The sequence below is a fragment of the Pseudonaja textilis genome, chromosome 1, assembly GCF_049901715.1.
Source record: "Pseudonaja textilis isolate UNSWEBS1 chromosome 1, rPseTex1.2, whole genome shotgun sequence".
Taxonomy (NCBI): domain Eukaryota; kingdom Metazoa; phylum Chordata; class Lepidosauria; order Squamata; family Elapidae; genus Pseudonaja; species Pseudonaja textilis.
The window spans coordinates 290,046,636-290,066,992 of NC_141990.1; the positions used below are offsets into that span (position 1 = coordinate 290,046,636).

At 35.3% G+C, this 20,357-nt stretch overlaps 1 long non-coding RNA gene across 1 annotated transcript in view; it reads left to right on the forward strand.

Annotated features, from left to right (window-relative positions):
• Positions 1 to 6,555: 6,555 nt before the first annotated feature.
• Positions 6,556 to 20,357, forward strand: part of LOC148128248 (uncharacterized) — a 101,306-nt gene continuing 87,504 nt past the window's right edge. The window contains exon 1 of the long non-coding RNA XR_015741535.1: positions 6,556 to 6,720. This is a non-coding gene — a long non-coding RNA (uncharacterized LOC148128248). The remainder of the gene's footprint in view (positions 6,721 to 20,357) is intronic.

A 20,357-nucleotide genomic window follows, 5' to 3' on the forward strand; every position in this document is an offset into this window, starting at 1 on the left:
GGGCCAGCATAAGCTTTTATTTTCTAACATTTGTTCTTGTTGGTGCTAGTTGACAAATTCCCTTTTTACAGTTAAGCAAAACATTCTGATTTATTAGGATCATGTTCCAAATTACTCTATCATTAATGTGTATGAAAAGAACTGACACATTATCAGAGACGCTTATCTGTATGGATGCAAATATTCAAGATTTTTTAGAGAAAAACCTGAATTCATCAAATTCCAGAATTGGATTTTAATAAATTTTAATATCTGAACATACTTTTAGTTTGTTCAGATTGCTTTGTTATTTTAGTGATATTTATAACAAACCTTAATACCCCTTGTATAGAAAGTGGCAGTGGTGGGCTACAACTGGTTTAACCAGTTTGGTGTGAGTGCACACCAAAATGGGTGTGATTGTTGGACACATGGATAGAGTCAAGTTTTCTTTCTTTCTTTTTTTAAGGATAAACCCAAGTGTTTTCTTTAAAGACCAAACCATATCATTATCCCTATTTTGTATTACACTCTTGATTTTATATGTTTCCTGCCTCAAAATAGTGGGAAAATCTGCTGCCAATTTTTAACCACTATATTCAGAGGAATCTCTGTAGTCTGCAAAAAAAAAAAAGAGGAATTGAATATATTCATCTAGCCCTGGAATCTGTTCCTAGGTTAGAGTGGGTGGATTCATGTTCCTTAAAATTCAAACTCTCCCACAATGCATTTTGTATATAGCAATAGCACTTAGACCTATATCCTCCTTTACAGTGCTTTATAGCCCTCTCTAAGTGGTTTACAGTGTCAGAATATTCCCCCCAACAATCTGGGTTTCCATTTTACTGACCACAGAAGAATTGAAGACTGAGTTAACCTTGAGCCTGTTGAGATTTGAACTGCCAAATTGCAGTCAGCTGACAGTCAGCAGCAGCAGCCTGCAGTATTGCTCTCTAACCACTGTGCCACAGTGGCTCATATGGGCTGCCAAAAAATCTTAATGACCACTACTTGGCAATTAATAGGTAGAGATTTTTATTTCCAGCACTGTTACACTACAATGATCCAGTTTGTTTGTTTTCCAGTAGAAGTCTGGGAATCCGGTTTTGTACACATATCTGCAAAAAGCTTTTGTTTTTAATAAAGTTTTATTGATTTAAAAAAAACAAAATCTTATTTGAGTACAGCATGATTCTGGGTTATCACATTTCCATACAGACACAATTTCATATGCATATTCATCTTATGTACTCAGCTTCATATCTTATTATTCTTTTTCCAACTTCTCACTATTTCTCCTGTTACTTCCCTTAATTTTCTCTTCTGGTTATCTCATTTTCTTCTTATTCAATTGTATTTCTTTTACCTAAATTTCTATATCTTTTTATTCATTGTACTTATACTTTCGTCTGTCTTGTTTACAATTTCATATGCTCTCTTCCAACATTCTTAAGAAGCAAAATTCCCCCTATGATTGCCAATTGAAGTGCAACACAAAAATAATTATTCAAATTCATTCTAATAACTGGTATAAATTTCCTTATAAATCTTTCACATTTCTTTTCAATATTTTATCAATCTTTAGAAACAATTGCAATGTTTGCCTCTCTTCTTTATTATTGCATTAATTATAAATAAACATACCATTACATAACAATACAGTTTTATCTCATAGATTATTTACTTATTTCATTTCTAACTCATTACAGTATTCTACTGTCACAACACTATCTTTTGTACCTTTGCAGAATCCTCACTTTTAACTTAATTTAACCATTGTCTCTGTGTTTTCTAGCTGAGCAAATACCTTTAATCCTAGTGCGTTTCCCCTTTTTTCTTTATTTCCTGTTTTTGTCCCTCATAAGTTCTTTCCCTTTCTATCTTTCTCCCCTTTTTCTCATCCCATTTTTTATACCCTTCTCTCTCTAATTTTCCCTTCTGTAGTTTTCTTTTCTGTTTCTCCTTGCTGTTTTACTTCTTTTTTAGACTATTTTTCTTTTTGGCTGTTCCCTTTGATCTCAAACTTTTAACTCCTTTCCCCCTTTTCCCCCTTATTACCACACTTTGCATTATTTGATCATTGAAAATGGCTTCTTCTTGTCCCGCCCTTCTTCTTGCTCTTGAAGCTTTTCCTTTTGCTTTTCATAGTTCAGGGTCTCCATTTCAAAAAATTCAAATATGAAGCCAAAGGATTTTCCTCCCCTTTCTGCATCTTCTTTCTGTTTTTTAAGACTCATCTTCAGTTCCTCCAGGAGTGATGGCATTTTAAACACTTTTGAACAACCACCCAATTGACTTTAAGTAAAAACAGAAAAAGAAAGAAAAAACCAATGCCAAAAACTTTTTTTTAATCACCAAATAATCCCAGACTATTCCTTCTTGTTTCTTTCCTTTACTTTTCCTTTCTGTGGGTTACTGTCTCTTTTAATAAGATTTCAGTTACAATGTATCCTCGGGAGTCTTTTCAAAGTTTCACTGTTAATCCTCTTTATTTTTCCAGGTGGCACTTCATTTTTCCATTATTCCAAGTCCCACCCATTTGCTTCCACTCTTCTCCTTTTTAGGGCTTTAAAATGACCAAGAAAAAATCTTTATTCTCCCTTTGACACTTAGATTTCAGCTTAAGGTTGCCTATTAGTGTCAAAATAGATTAATATAAATTTCTTTCCATACCATTTGTAATTGTTAATAAAAGGTTTAAAAAAGGGTTTTTAACCTCCTTTTCTCCCTCCTTCACCGCTTAAACATCTTCTTTCAGAAGTATCCCTCTAGGTACTTTTAGATTCAGGGTACCTTGCTTAGATGTTCTCTGTTGTTTAGCCCGGTCTGTCCTACTTTCCTCTTTGTCTTCCTCCTGCTTATCCAGTTGGGTTCTTCTTTAAGGAGGCCATTTCTGACCACCGCTACAACCGCCTTCAGGAAAGGGAGTTTAGACCAGACAAGGAGAGATGCGGCTCCCCTCCACTTGGCTAGCAATTTCCCCCCTCTTCACCACCTCTATGGGGTGGCTTCAGCCCCGAATCCAAAGGATTGGGATGCTAAAGTGGCAAGCACTGAAACTGCACACCTTCACGGAGTTCGGTCTGTCGCTGAAGAGACCCAAACCAGAAGTCCTGCAAAAAGCTTTTTAATAGGTTGAATTTTTGCCTGTCTGAAGTCAGACAGGGTCATCCTTCATTCAGGGTTCATTTTTGTTTTTATTTAGTTTTGCCTCTTAGAAGTTCTAATATGTATCTTCTTGTGTAGATGTTCTAACTTAAGTATATATGCTGTGAGTTGTATACAAGGGAAATTAAAACAACTTGATCATAACTACAGTACTGTTTTGGGTAAGCATACTCATACCTCCGAAAGAGCTTCAGTGAAAATTTGAAAAATAATTGCCTACAGTAGAGAAGGAATCCCTGGCTGATCTTCTGGAATGTGTACTTGTTTCCTTTCTCCTACTCCTGGTAGAAGCCTCTCAATTCTGTATAATTGCTGACTATGTTATGCTGTGGCCTTCACATTGGCACTGTAAGTGTTGTTGAAAAAGTCATAAACACTTCAAAATAAGGCTCTGAATGTGTCTCTACATCTAATTCAATAAACTTTAGTTTTAAATTAATTAACCTTTCCAAGTGGGACTGCATGTATTCCAAAGTTTCTGGGGAAAAATAATCCTTTCCTTTCATTTATTCCATATTTATTTCTCAAAGTGCTGTCTTTTGGGGATGTCACACCAAGGTTAATGGCATACAAAATTAGGAGGAAAGATGACAATACTATTTATACCTCCATATTTATTATAGGCCAAGAGGCCACAGAAGTAGCTCTAGATTGGTCTTCTCCTTGGAACCTCAGCTTGTTTACAGCAATCAGCAAGTGAAGTTTTTCAGAGCATATTATCATTAGTTAACTTGGGCTGACAGTTGTTGTGTTTACTACAGCTTTCCTCTTCAGTGGATGGTATCATCACTTGATATTAGTGATATAGCTTGGGGGGAAAGTATAATCATACTTACATTTGAAAGTCACAGGGTAGTGGAAATACCCTAGGGCCATTATATTAAACTTGTGCATGTATACAGTAGCTGATGAGACAACAACAGTCACTGTAGGCCATTAGTGTTAGCTTTGCCCAGGGCATGATTTATATTAGTCTTGTACCATTGTACCATTAGAAAAAAACTTTTCCCAAACCCAAAGACAAAATAGTAGCAGGAAAAGAAAAAGTTAAAGTTTCTAATACTATCCACTCTAAATTTCCATGTGAAGCCTAGATGATTGCAGAAGGATGTAGCACATTTTATCTATTTACTTCCATTTAGTGGTGTTCTGGATTTTAGCAGTCCTAAATGATTAATCCTTCCCCATCCCATCTGAACTGAAATAAAAATGATCATAACATGTACTATCTACATTAAAAGAGATAAACATTTTTGAACAAAGGAACATTTTACATCATGCCACCACTATTTTCCCAAATATAATCCTATGACAGGTTTAAGCAATAAACAAACACCAGATCACAATTTTAAACTTTGTTAGTGGGATTTGAAACTTCTAAATGATTAATATTACTGAGCAAAGTCTGGTTAATATTACTGAATAGGGCCAAGGATTTAATTTGCTGATTCAAAACAAGTTTTAGATTCCTCTATCTCAACAGAGTATGTATGTTGTCCAGTTTGGTTCTGTTTTATTCTCCCTCCCTTCTTTTCCCCCCCTTTTTCCCTTTTGTTTATATTTCTTCATATATTTGATTGATGTTTCTAGTCTTTCTGTTCATATATTAACAGCAGAAAAAAATATTAAGAAAAGGAATACTGGTGGGGTACTGAAGCCTGACCACCTTATTTTATTCATTACAAATTAAGTTTGCAGCAGTAAAATCAGTGACACTAAGCATGGCTAATATTTATAGCTCTGCTAAAGTAATTATATAACAATAAATTAAGTTTATAGCTGAGCAAATAGCTTTTTATTAAAGCTGGAGAGTGTTGGTATCCTTACATGTTAGACAGAATCCTATAAATCAAGACTTAGGAAGGAGAAGAGAAGCTGTTAAAAACCTTGAGGAGCAGGGAGAGATTTCTAGAGGTTGATTTCCCTTGGCCAAACTCAAGTTATTGTATAATGAGTAGGTGATAGATAATCAGCTACACAGGCATTCTATTGTTAAAATGCAGATTACCTATTTTTCTTAGAGGTGTATTAAATATATTGGAAAGAGCTCTATTTTGAACAAAACAGACATCCATAGTATCAGTTTCTGAGTTACAGCTTGCTTTCTGCAACACATCAGTTCAAGTGAAAATATATTAGGTTACAGTGCTTGAAATATTCCACACATATTTGCATACCTTTGTGTTGACTGTTCTTCAAGGCAGCTAGTACTCACTGCCAAAAAACTTAGCAATGATTTTGTTCATAATAATAAAAAGGGCTTCCCCGTGGTAAACTTCTTGACAAAGAATCTTGGATTTTTCGATGATTTGTGATTGGAAGGAGTTTCTAAAGTTTTGTGTTTTGCAAAATGACTATCGACTTGTCACACTATGTATTTCCTTTTCTGTGAATAGAAAGTATACAAACATCCCATACTATTGTTCTGACCCAGCCTTCACAAGTAGTGATAAGACTTTTGCTCATGAGTAAAACAACTCCCTTTCTATAACAGGGCATTAACAATCTTTTATTTACAGGGATAAACAAAAAATCAAATGTAAATTAATTCCGACAAATCTGGGTTTATCCAAGAAATCTGAATTGCTTGATGTTTACTAGAAACAAAAGGTTGTCTATAACAACTGGCCACTCGCAAACCCCTCTGTTTCTTTCTCAGCCAGGGAGGGGCTGGTTATCATCTGCAACTGTCTCTCCCTGAGAGTTGGCTTACCGCTTTCCTTTGCTCAACTCTCATTTTCTCTCTGCACATATGCACATCTGGGATGGGCGCCATCTCAGCTCAGGCCCCTGTCTCTCCACCCAGGGGAGGACAGAAGGACCAGGCTCTGCCTCTGTCTCTGATTCTGTTTCCTTATCAGAGCTTTCCAAAGGCTCTGAAGCTCATCCTGGATATTCCTCCACCTCCTCCTCATCTGACTCTGCAGCTATCTCTGCTGGTGGCCGATGGGCCACAACAGGTATAAGATGGACTGTTTAAACTGGTACCTTCTGACATTTTCCCCACTCAATAGAAAAGTCTTGTCAAGAATCTTGATCATCCCAGTGCATGAAGCCTGGAGATATGTAGACTCTTCAACCAAGCACATGCTTCTACAAATGTTGAATTTCTGAAGAACACTAGATTGTGCAAAGTGGTTGATTAATTGCTGAATCTAATGGAGCTGTTTAGTGTTGTACTCATCCATGTCCTCTTCCAGGAAACATGCCAACTTTCCAGTTCTTTGTTTCTCCCTCACCTAGCTAAAGTTCTAGAAGCTATTTTTAATTTTTAACTTCTGTTTGTTTGCTTTGCAATTTAGCATGATCCAGCCCTTTTGGCTAGGTTATGGTTTAATGTATTGTGCAAGCCCAGAATTGGGTCAATTCAATAATCCAGGAAAACATTTTGTGTGAATTCAGCCTAAATAGATTATAATTATCAAGACCTCCTGACTTCATTTGGGTTTTTAACCTTTTTGGCTATATTAAGATGAGCACTTATAATTATTGTGCTGTACAACCTGAGGTCTCAAGACCACATGTCTTATTTGAAGCCCCAAAGGTCCTTCCAAAAACCATCTATCAAAAGAGGTAAGTCTGATATTTTTCATAAATATTTCTCATGTGTAAAGATAGTTCATATAATAATTTAGTATTGGTAACTTATGAATGTAAGAGGTTGATGTAGTTGTTAGGTCTTCAGACTAGAGATCAAGATTTGTCAAAATAGCAATAGCACTTAGACTTATATATCTCTTCATAGTGCTTTACAGACTCTCTAAGTGGTTTACAGAGTCAGCATATTACCCCCAACAATCTGGGTCCTCATTTTACCAACCTCAGAAGGACGGAAAGCCTGAGTCAACCTTGAACTGGTTAGGTTCAAACTACTGGCAGTTGGTAGACTTAGCCTGCAGTACTGCCTTCTAATCACTGTGCCACCATGGCTTTGATGCTCCTTTAAACTCCTCAACAAATACTTAAAGTGTTGGTGAATTATCTCATAAAATAAATTTGAACGTAAGTTAGCATATATACTTTGATTGTGCTTTTGATTAGCCTGTTATCAGTTGAATATTCTATTATAGAGAAACAGATTATTGGAAGGAAGTAAAGATTTAATTACTTAAAGATTTAGGTGTTGTTAAATTATATTCTAGTAATTTGAGATCTTTCTATTTGGGATCTACTACCTTGGTTCATTGTCAAAAGATTATTATTCCCTTGAAAAACATTTGTCTGCCAGATGCCAAAGGTTGATTTGATCAAACATACCAATTCTTAACAACTGAATTGGATCTTTTATGATATAAATGAAAAAAAAATAGATAACATGATTCCATGGAACAGGATTCAGTTGCTATTTTATGTAGCAACAATGGCAATACTTTATACTAAATGTATTGCCAACAATGGCAATAAATTTAGTATTTTTACTTTTCCATTAGTTTATTTTTTGTACTGTTATACAAAAATAAATTGTATTTGTATTGTTATTGTCTTATATTTATATATGCATACTTTGGTTGTTGTTGTTTTTTACAATTTCAGATGTAGAAATTCATCCATACAGTATTTATATAAAAACAGTGGAACTCCTGTAAAAGAAAGTACAGTAAAAGAATGTTTTACATAGAAAATAATCTAAGATTTAAATGTCTGTAAGCTTCATTTCAGTGAGTTTGTATCTCACTGGTTTGCAATCTATTAATTCTACTGTTGTGTTGCATAGATAGCCCACTTCTGCCCTTTGCAGCTATATACAGCTGGAGTCAAACATTCTTGCTCAGGGATCATCTTGTAACCAAATCTGTCTCTTTTTCTAATTCATGAGAAAGACTTCCCTAAAGGGAAAGCTTAGAGTTGATTAGTGCTTTCAGGGCAAGACATGCATACCAGAAATTTCTCTGGAAATTTTTGGAAAGGGGAAAAAAAAAAGAAAAGGCGGCTCTTGGGCCACCCAGGGAATCATAGTATTTTGTAATCTTCCATTTCAAAATTGGAAGGATTAAGCCTGTCTCAATGTTGATTTTGTGCTTGTGTTTTTTTTAATATAAATATATATATATAGACCAATAACCTTTGTCTCTCAGAGACCATTCAGAATAGAAACCTGATAATTGCCTATGATTAGCTTTTCAACCACTTTCGAAGATTCCAAGAGTACAGAGATACTTAAGTTTAAAAAAAGAAAGTTTTTACTGCATGTAAATCTTCGCCTGTTGACACCTATAAAAATCTTCACCTGTTGGCAAATGAGATTTGTTTACTTGCTAAAAGTACAGTTTGAACAGGATACTCAGTTCTAGAGCCCATACATCTGAGTAGGATTTTATAGGTTAGACCAGTGTTTCTGAATATCAACAACTGTAAAATGTGTCAACTTCAACTCGAGAATTCTGAGTTGAATAACACACAGCAAAGTGGCTAAAAAACAGGAGGTTAAGCTATTTAAAACAAGATTTTCTTTTAGAGGCACAATTTGTAGTACATATTTGTCTTACATGCAGATTTTATTGTAATCCCTCATTCTACATCCTATCTCCAATTATCCTGTATATTTATCCATTTGCTTTCTCAAGGGATTTATGTTGACTGCCAAATGAGTTTAGGGAATGGGTGGCATAGAAACTAAGTTAACTAACTTTTTAATTAACTAACCAACTAACTAATTTTTAATCCTCATTGTTCACTATCTTGTTTGCATGTAACATTGTTTTCCAGTAAATTTCCTCACTCTACCTGGTCCTAAATGCATCTTGAATGCCCAAGAAATGGGGACAATATCAATGGAAAGAAAGGTGACATAAAGATATGCTGGAAGTGATTTGATTTTACACTGGAAGGTGGTATGGAAGACCTTTATGTCATTACTGGCAATACTTCACAATTTTTATTGTCGTAATGTCAATAAAGTTGTGATCCCCTGTGTTATCTTGTACTGCCTGTGTGGGAAAAGGTATTATTTCACAATGACTGCTTCTCCATGATTGGTGAAGCAGACCCTCCCTAGCATTTAGATGAGGTAAGTGCCAATAACTGTGCTACTGCCTTTTCCATGACTACACATGTCCTGAATATAGAACAGCACTGTATCAGCAGAGATCTGGCCTCATGCTGAACCTGTTAAATATACAAAAGAACAAATTACTTCTTCTAATGTGACTTCTTCTATTTTTTAGGTTCAATTTGTTTTTAAATGCCAGTATTATCTAAATACTAGACTTTTGAGATTCTGTGGGTATTTCCTCTTAAGTCATAATGATCTCTTGGTCTCCCACGGAGTAATCCCTTTTTATGGCTGAAAGCAGAACTCTCTGATCATAATAATTTTGGATCCATTAAGGTAACTGGATTTCCAGTAGATGGAAATAGACTCTTCTCTTTTTTCTTTTTCCTTTTTCTCCTTATTTCTGGCATTTATACAGAATCCTCAATGGACTGAGCTGCTTCACAAAGATAAAAATGTATATTTATGAATAGACTAGCTTCCTACGTCTAAATGATCAGACTTGTTTGACAATGGAGTTTCAAATATCCTTTCATTTCATTTATTTCTCATAATATGCAGGTCATTAGTTCAAATAGCTTTTATCTAACCTTACAGGGCACCCCTTTCAGATTCAAATGCTATTTTATTTTATTAGATTGTGTAACGTTCTAGGTTTGATTCCCAAAAGTGAAGGGTAGGAGCATAGAATCTTTCAAGTTAGTGATCTTTTCCAAAGTTCATGTGGTAATTATGGAGAACAGCTATATGACCCACAGATAAATCAGGACTGCCACTGACGTCTGCAGGACAAGCCAAAGAAAGAAGCAAAAAGAGAACACAAACATGATGTCCAGTGGTGGGATTCAATTTTTTTTTTACTACTGGTTCTGTGGGCAAGGCTTGGTGGGTGTGGAAGGGGAAGGATACTGTAAAATCTCCAGTCAGAAGTGGTATTTGCCAGTTCTCCGAACTACTCAAAATTTCTGCTACCGGATCTCCAGAATTGGTCAGAACCTGTTGAATACCACCTCTGATGATGTCATTGTGCAAGTACTGTGCCTTAAATATATACAGTGGTGTTGTGACTTGGAGGTTTGAACCTGCTCTGTCAGAAGACATAGGCTCGAGTGATGAGGAAGATCTGGCATTGAGGTTTGAGCCTGCTTTGTTGAGTGACACAGACGGGAGTCAGGAGGAAGAGGAAGACTTGGCTCTAAAGTTTGAGCCTGCTTTGCTGGAAGTTTCAGAATTATCTTCCTCCCCAGAATCTTCCTCCCTGATTGTGCCTCAGGTGTTGGCAGATAATCAGGAGAGTGTGCCAGAGTCATTAGCTGAAGATCAAGCCGAGAAATGCTGGTCTGATGCAAGGCAAAGATGCAGGCAGAAACGTGACATACAACGTAAAAGGAAATGTCAAATCAGGGACTGAGAAAAGAGACTGACACACCCCTCAGGGAATATAAGGGGGCGTGTTAGCTCTGAATCCCTGTTCGGGTCAACTTGTTTATTTGAGTTAGCAGTTTGGACAAATTATTCTGTGTGGCGTTCGCCTCTGATTTATGGTTCTGCTCATTATCAGACTTGGCAGGCAGCTTCTGGGAAAACTGCCAAAGACGGATTCAGCCAAAGGAAGTTAACTCTGTCGTTCCTGTTCCTGTCTGTTTGTGTATTTTCCTTTGGAAATTTGGACTCTCACCTCATGGCTACAGGTGAGACAGAACACAGTGGGATGCATTACAAATATATAATGGCAATATTTGCCTGATTATGTCATACACATGACATCATTTTGACATCACTTTGGGTTGCTGCATATACTGCTGGAGGATACTTTTTTTTTCAAGTTTTTATTGGTTTTTAAAAACAAACATAAACAAACAAAACATAAAAACATCAAGCCATCTTCCATATGTATACATACAGTGTGACGGTTGGTTTACAAATTGTTTTGTGCTTCCATTTCATAGTCTTCAATTAAAATTACATTGCATGTAATCTCGTATTTTCAATCAAAAATTAAATACCTTAGTATCATTATTAATCAATCATTTGACTATACTTTTATTCATTCATGTTTTACAAGATAATCATAATTTACTTAGTTTGTTTTATAACAGTTCATATTATCATTCCAAATCTATCCTAAAATCATTTTGTAGATATAATAAGAAAGAAGTACATCTTTATATATTTATTATTTTCTAAAAGTCTACATATTTCATTACTGTGTTTTATTGTCTAACCATTGATAGAAAAGATCCCAAATTTTATAAAATTGTTTATCCTCTTGTTCTCTAATTTCAAATGTCAATCAACTCATTTCAGCACATTCCAATATTTTCTTAATGATTTCCTCCTGTGATGGTGTTTTCTCATTTTTCCAGTTTTTGGCAAATACAATCCTAGCCGCTGTTAATACATTTACAATCAGATATTTTAAGTCTTTACTATATATTTCAGGAAAAATTCCCAATAAAAATATCTCTGGTTTCAAATCTATATTTTTTTTGTCATTTTTTCCAACCACATGTGGATTTTAGTCCAATATTTTTTAGCGTCTGCACAAGTCCACCACATATGGTAATATGAGCCAGGTGTCTGATGACATTTCCAACATTTTTCAGATTTATTCTTGAACATTCTTGCTATTCTTGTCAGGGGAAAATGCCACCTGTAAAATATCTTATACAAATTTTCTTTATATGCTGTTGACATTGCCATTTTATAATTTTGAGACCATTTCTCTAAATCATTTCTCTAAATCAATCCCATATCCAAAATTCTTCCCCCAAGCAATCATAGTTTCTTTAACTTGTTCTTCTTCTAATTTAATTTCTAATAAATATCCATACAATTTTTTAATCACCTTTTCATCAGTACCTGTCAAAATCTTATCTAAATCAGTCAATTTATCATAGAATCCTTCCATTTTAGAATCTTTATCATACCTTGAATGTATTTGCATATATGAAAACCAATTCATCTTTATACCTTGTTCCTCTAGTTTTTGTATAGATTTGAGTTCACCCTTTTCTTTCAATATTTCACCATATCTAACTGTTTGTTCCTTTTTGTATATTATAGGATAAGAAAATGCTTCAATAGTTGATAGCCAGACTGGAATTTTCAAATAACATTGTCTTTTAATCTTCTCCCAGTTTAACCACAGAGACTCCCGTATATAATGTCTTCTAAAATACCCCTGTGTTTTTGTTCCTTTATACCATAAAAAAGCATGCCACCCCAACAACAAATCATGTCCTTCTAAAGTCAACTATCTATTATTTCTTAGTGTTATCCATTCCTTAACCCACATCAGATTTGTAGCTTGATAATACAACTCCCAATTAGGCAAACCAAATCCTCCTCTAATTCTAGCATTTTGCAAAAGTTTTAACTTTATTCTCGCTTTCTTACCTTGCCATATATATTTCAGCACAATTTTATTTAAATCTTCAAAGTAATCTTTTCCAAGCCTAATTGGAATTGTTGGAAACAAATATAAAATTCTGGGTAATATATTCATCTTGATTGTTGAAATTCTCCCTATTTGTGACAGTTGTAAATTTTCACATTTCGCCAGATCTAGCGCTATCCGCTGTTTAAGTTTAATATAATTATTCTCTTTTAGTGTACTACATCTTGCTGTCAAATATATCCCCAAGTACTTGATCTTATTCGTGACCTGAATTTTCAATAGGTCTGCCAGTACTTCCTTTTGTCTTAATAGCATATTCTTTGTCACGATCTTTGTCTTATCTTTATTTTCAAACCAGCCACCTTTCCATATGTCTCTATCTTTTCTATCAATTTTGGTGCTGTTTCTAGAGGGTCTTCTAAGATGAAAACCAGATCATCTGCAAATGCTTGCAGCTTAAATTCTTCCTTTTTGATTTTCATTCCTTTTATATTCTTTTCATCTCTAATATTTCTGTTTAGCACTTCCAAAGTTAACACAAACAACAAAGGTGATCGTGGGCACCCTTGTCTTGTTCCTTTTCTTATATTGATAGAGTCTGTCAGTTCTCCCTCTATCATTACCTTTGCCGTTTGCTTATAGTATATAGCTTCTATTGCTTGAATAAATTTTCTAGCAAAGCCCATCTGTTCCAACAGTAATAACATGGATCGCCAATTCACATTATCAAATGCCTTCTGTGCATCTAGAAATATCAGAGCCATTTGTTTTTCAGGATGTGCCTCATAGTATTCCAAGATTACTCTCATATTATCTTTAAATTGTCTCTTTGGCAGAAATCCATTTTGATCAGGATGAATAAAATTATTTAGATATTTTTTAAGTCTTTCTGCCAATTTTGAAGCAAAGATTTTATAATCTACATTTAGTAGAGAAATAGGTCTATAGTTCTTAATTTGTAATGGATTGGCCTCCTCTTTTGGAATAAGTGTAATATAGGCTTCTGACCATGATCTTTTAATATAGGCTTCTGACCATATCTTCTTCTTTAACATAACTTCATTCATAACTTCTAGCAATGGAAGATTCAACGATTCATGTAATGTTTTGTAAAATTCTGCCTTTCCATTATTTTGCTTCTTGAGTGCTTCAGTTAATTCCAGTTATATTGCTTTCTAACATTGTTTCAATCTCTTTAGGTATCTGAGGTAAATTAGCATTCTGTAAATACTGTTTAACTCTTTCCTCATCAATATTCTTTTGCATATATAGTTTCCCATAGAAGTCTCGAATTATTTCCTTCTTCTCTTTAGTACCATAGCAAACTTGGCCTTGGTCATCTGTTAATTGCAATATTTTCCTTGATTCTTTCTCCTTTCTCAATTTGTATGCTAACCATCTACCTGGTTTGTTTGCATCTTCAAAGTAGTTCTGTTTAGCACCTCTAATTTTCTGTGCTAATTCTTCTTTTTCTATTTGACCCATTTTATGTTTAACTATATCCATTTTTATCTTGGTGTCCTTTTTCTGTGGCATTTTCTGTAGCTCTTTTGCAAGTCTTTTATACTTATCCTCTAAAGCCTTAGAGGCTAATCTTTTCATAGTATTCCTTTTCCTTGTATAATCTATTATCAAGCCTCTAACATATGCCTTCATTGTATCCCATACATTCTGAATTGATGTATCTTCTTTTTTGTTTTCTCTAAAGAAAAAAGCCAATTCTTTCTCCATCCACGGTGTGAAGTCTTTTTCCTTTAAAATAGTATTATTTAATGTCCATCTAGATCTTCTTTTTTGTCCTTTCCATTTAATTGTCATCGGATTGTTATCTGCCAAAGTACTTGTTTCAATATTTATTTCTTGAATGTTAGATATTAATTCTGTTGACATCCATATCATATCTATTCTGGACCATGATAAGTGTCTATTTGAATAGAAGGTGTATTGTTTAGTTTTAGCATTTCTTTCTCTCCATGTATCTTTTAAGTTTATTTCATCTACCATTTTAAAAAAAGATTTAGGGAGAGTCTTTCTGTTTTGCTTTATTGTTTTCTGTGCTGTATAGTCCAATTTATTGATTACAATTCCATTAAAATCTCCCATCATAACTATATTAGCATAGTCCAGTTCAATTATTTTCATATGTAATTTTTTGTAGAATTCTTCTTGTTTGTCATTTGGGGCATAGATTACAATCAGGAGTGTCATTTTGATAATGAATTTAATCCGTTTATATTGATGGAGAGCAACTTCTTCCCCTCCACCATTTATCTACGTCTGCTTAGATTTTTGCCTAGTAATGATTCGGTTCTCTTGTTGTTGTTGTTGAGGAATTTGCTCTTCTCTCCCAGGTTGTGGTTTATCACTTCTTAAAATTGGAGAAAGTCGTTCCTTTTGGGTTCTGTGATGATATCGGTCCTCCTGTGGTCTCCTTTTAGGTTCTTCTTTAGTAGATTGACCATTCGTATCCGTGAGCTGTTGATAAAAATCTTGGGCCTGTTCTATCGGGATTAACCATTTAAATTGGATTCCTTTTTTATTTAAATCATTAGCTCAAAATTTATAATCTTGTCTTATCATCCTCACTTTCTTTGGAATTTGTTTTAAAATCCTAATTTCTCTGCCTTTATATGATATTGTTTCCTCCCTAGACATTTTCAAAATTAAATCCCTCAGACATCTCCTAGAGAAACGAATATGAATTTCTCTTGGACAGTTGTTACGCCTGGCGTAGCTTGTGCTAACCCTATATACTTCATCAAACTCTTTAATTAGATCATCTTTTTCCTTTCCTAGCCATTCAGCCAATATTTCTGCCATCAAATGTTCCAATTCTTCATTTTTTGCTTCAGCCACATTCTGGAACCTTAAATACGCCATTGCTTTGTCCATCTCGAGGTGGACCAGAGAGTCTTCCGTTTCTCTAAGTACATTTTTAAATTCCTCATCCATCCTTTCAAAGTTAGTCTCCATGCGTGTTGTTCTACTCTCTATGTCTTTTATTTTCACTTCGTTTTTCTCCATGGCCTGCTGTAAGGACCCTATCTTACCCTCCACCTTCGATATATCCGCTTTCATTTCAGCCTTCAGTTTCCCCATCTCATCTTTCAGTTCGCTTATATCTGCTCTAGTTTCCTTGTGATTTTTAATCATCATTTCTTGCATTTTAGATATAGCTTCCTGCAAGGATAATATGGAAGTTTGTATGTTAATGTTGGGGACATTAGGCTGCTTTTCCCCTGTTAAAGACTCCTCAATAGTTTTTTGAGTTGTTGGTGGGGTGGATGTCAACGAAGCCGATAGGGTCGGGGTAGCCTTCCTACCTGTTTTTAAGGCCATAGTTGTTGTGGATGTCATCTCTCTAAGTATTTGTTTTTGTTGATGCACAATTTTAGATATATTATCCCAAATCACCATTCAGTATTTGGGTCCTATATTTGAAAGTCTATTCACGTATTTCAATTTAATATCTCACTCCACAGTCTTTTCCCCTATATCATAAATAGATATCTGCAACAGTATTCTAGTCTATGTAATAAGAAAATTGGTCAGCAATAGTACATCAATTAACACTTTAAGGCATTAATCTTAAATGTCTTAAGTAGTCTAAATAATTTATAAATAGTTTATATCAACAGAGTTTATCCCTCTTTACTATTAATACTTACAACAGTAATCTCTTAACTCTATAATAATAATATATCCCCCTCTTCCCCCCCCCAAATAAGTAGAATTATGTAACGTATTTAGGAGATACAATAGGGAGGCAGGGGGCAAAACAATAAGAGAAAGGGTAAGAGGGAGATTACTACAGCTTCAGAAAGTCAACAAACAAAAAGCAAGGAAGTCATCTTAAAGAGAAAATAGTGCCAAATTAGTAATATTAAATAGTACCACGTCATAAAGAAAGCAAGTTGGGTAAGCTAAAAGTCCATCTTCCAGCTAGAGGATTCTTTTCAGCCTTCCAATCAGCAAATGGTGTAATGTGCTGACTAATCTGCAGTCCCAAAACCGTCTTTCCCAGCCTTCTGTTCGCCTCTGCCTTCTTCCTCTTGCTGCTTCTTCTTTCTTTGCTTTCCAGCTTTTAAATCAACATACAAATCTTCCCAAGTCCAATATAATGCTCAGTTTGTCTTCTTCACCGTATTAAATAGATGTAATAGTCATGTTGTGCTCTGATCTGAGGATTCATAAGACTCAATCATTGTCAGTATTCTTTCAGCTCCGTCGCCTCCCTCTTCTCAAATAAAGTCAAAAAGAAAGGTCCAAAAGTCAGATAAAGCCCCTCACCAATTCCGGACCTCCGATCTCCTGGTTTTAGCAATCTCCCTCTTTTCCCAGAGCTTCCCTTTCACAGGGTAAAACTGTGCTTTCCTTTGTGCTTAGGCTTTTCCACTCTCCATTATAATCCTTTCATTTTCCCAACTGCTTTTCTGGCCGCTTTCCGCCCGACTTCTGAGAGGTGCTAATCACAACCAGGAGAGAAGAATTTATGCTGTCATTCTTCTATCATTCTGCTCCCTTCAGTATTCAAAGAATCCAAGTTATAAACCGTTTCTCTGTTCCTGTTACTCTCGACCTCGCAGGCTGTCACTGCTTTGCTTATTCACTCAAGTGGCAGACCGGATTTGAAGCCGCCGTAGAATGACAGCTTACTCTTTTGCGCCGGGCTCGGGAGCTTCCCTCTTCACTGTCGGGGGGTTGCCTTCCCCCTTCTGCAGCTCGAGGTTTGCCGCGTTGACATGAATCTCTCCGGGGTTCGTGTATCCCTGGGGGATCGCTCCTGACGCCAGAAAAGGTGTTCGAAGACTGCAGCAGTCTTCTCCACCTCCGTTCTCCCTGTCCTGCCACCGGAAGTCCAGGAGTGTCTTTGTATTATTGTCCATTATATCCACCATTAGTATTCTTCCGTCATCATCGGTATAAATCAATTTTGCTGGGGTGGTCTCTTTAATAGATAAAACCACTCCTCTTTTCTTACATTGTGTCAAGGAAGTAAATATTTTCCCTAGTTTTGGCTGTATCAACAATTGTTCATATTGTTTTATAATATGTACTTCTTGTAGACAAATTATATCAAATTTTAATTTCTCTAATGATGAAAGGTTTTCCTTCTTTTAACGGCTGAGTTAACTCCATTTATATTAATTGTAATCAGTTTTTTTCTCTTCCATGGTTATATTTTGTAGTTAGGTTTAGCAGCTCTCGTAGATCTTAGTTCACGTTGTTCTTTGGCTTCCATCTTTCCACTTACTGCACCTTCTTTTTCAGTCGCCATTTGGCAGTCCTCTTGGAATTCAATTAGTGAGATTTCTTTTTCTGCCTCTTCCTCTTTCCCTCCAAAAAATTCTGTATAAAATAATTCCGCTTTCTCAATTGAGTCAATTCTATGTCTCTGTTCTTGCCATGTGAACATTAAACCTTCTGGAATCAGCCATCTATAATTCACTTCTTTTTTAAGTAGAATTTTAGTCAGGAATTGGTATTCTCTTCTCATCTCTCTCACTCTTCTGGGTATTTGTTTGAAGACCACAATTTCCTTGTCTTTGTATTTCAATGTTTTCTCTTTTGCCACTTGCAATATTTGCGTTTTAATGGTTTTCTTTGTAAATCTAATGTGAACTTCTCTTGGTAAGCTTCTCATCGCATATCTTGTGAAAACTCGATAAACCTCATCTATTCCATCCATCATCTTCTCTTCAGTTATTTCCAAAGCTTCAGCCAGTATTTCTATCATTATCTCAGCTAAGTTTTGTCCCTTTTTCTTCCTCTACGTTTTGGAATCTAAGATAGAATTCTGATCTATCCATCTCCCATCTCAACATACCACTTTTATCTTGTTCAACATTAATCTATTATCAATATCTCCAATCTTCTTGTCTCTTTGTTTAACTTCTTGTTCAACTTTTGGGAATCTCTCATCATACTTCAACATCATTTGTTGGATGTTCTCTACTTTTTCATCGGTTTTCCCTGTTCTTTGTTCAATGTTCTCTGTTCTTTGTTCAATGTTCTCTGTTCTTTGTTTAATGTTCTCTGTTCTTTGTTCGATGTTCTCTATTCTCTTTTCAATATTCTCTGATCTTGCTTGATTATTTTGAATTCCTTGCATAATCATCTGCAGAGTCACTTTTTCTTGTTCTTTTTCTTCCTTTAACATTGTCTGTATTGAACGCTGTCATCCAGATGGTGGAGAGGAAGAAGTAGAAGTTGAAGAACCAGGAACTGTAAATTTCCTACTCATTTTAAGCAATTCAAAATCTTCAGGTTCTTCTAAACCTTAATCCAATTGTGAAATAACCAATTGTAGTTCGAAATAAAAACAGTAGAAAAAAGAAGCCAAATAGTAATGATAAAAAAATAAGAAGAAGAAAAAAAGGGAGGATAAAATTTCATCAGGTTCTTGTATACCTTAATCCAATCAGTAGTTAGATGAAGAAAAAGTCTTAGGGAAAAAAAAGGAAAAATTCTTCAGGTTCTTCAACACCTTAATCCATTTGAGATGTCTCAAATAGAAAACAGTGCATAAAAATAAACCAGAAAGGTAGATAAAAAACAAAAATACCAGGAAAGGAGGAAAAAAGGCTATTCCCTTTAAAAAAAAGGAAACATTAATACTAAAGCTTTCCCTTTAAAATAAAAAGCAAGCGTAGAGATTGGACTTCCAAAGAAAAAAGAAAAACAAAGACAAGCTCCAACAAAGCCAAAAATCCAAATAGCTATTGCAAAAAAAAAAAAAAGATAAAATGAAATAAAATAAAGCTGGTGAGGAGGGATAACACAACTTAGAAAAAGTAAAAAGAGCACACTGCACTTTGTTTAATTGTCCAAGGCTCTTATTATAACTCTCTTCTCCAAAAACTTATCACCTTTTTTCCCCCTAGGTTTCAACACCAGACTCCAGCTGTTGATAGAAACCCAGAAGAGCACCTGCAACAATACTCTCCCATGCTCTTCCCTCTATCTTATCAAATAGCAATGTCCTTGTAAAAAAGTCTCAGTTCTTTCTTTCTCAGCTTTGTCTGGTCACAGGAGAAATAGAATATTTCCAAGCCTCTAGTTGGCAGTGTTACAAAGTTTCTTTGCTTTCACTTTCCCCCCTCCTTTTCTGAATAGAATATGAGAGTTGATAAAAAGAAAAAAAAAAGATATTTTTTAAAAAATAACTAAAAGGGAGTCTCTAGCCTAAAATGTTACAAAATCAAAAAGGAGAAAAAAAATAGATGGAAAAAAAACCCCAGTCCAGTTTCAAAATATAAGATCATGTATAGAAAATCCAGCAATGAGAAAAAAACATTACTTTGACATTCCTGTTTAAAATTGCTGCTTAATCACTTCTGTCAAAACTTTTACAGATTCTTTCTTTTCCTTAGGGTGTCCTTTCAGGTCTTAGAATAAAGAAAAAGTTCTCACCAAACCAGCACACTCTCTCTTTCTGTTCTCTTTCGTTTCGGAGCTGTCCCAACTTCAGCAGCTTTAATGGATGACTCTTTGCCTCTGGCAAGAAGAGCTTCTCCTGGATCTACCAGGGACTTTGCGGTATCCCTGGGATCGAGAGGATGCACTCTTCACTTTCATTATCTCTTCGGGATGGTTTAGATCCAATAGGACCGTCCAGGAACAAAGATATCGGCAGCGATCTCAGACCTCCAAGATCGCATGCCGTATCGTCGCAATGCCAGCTCCTCCCTCCTGGAGGATACTTTAAGAAGCTCTGAAAAGATTGCACTTTGTGTTCAAAGCACTTTTATGGAATTGAATTTCAGGTGCTTTACAGCTCTTTATATACAATTATGCTTCCTCCCTCCTCCCCCAGAG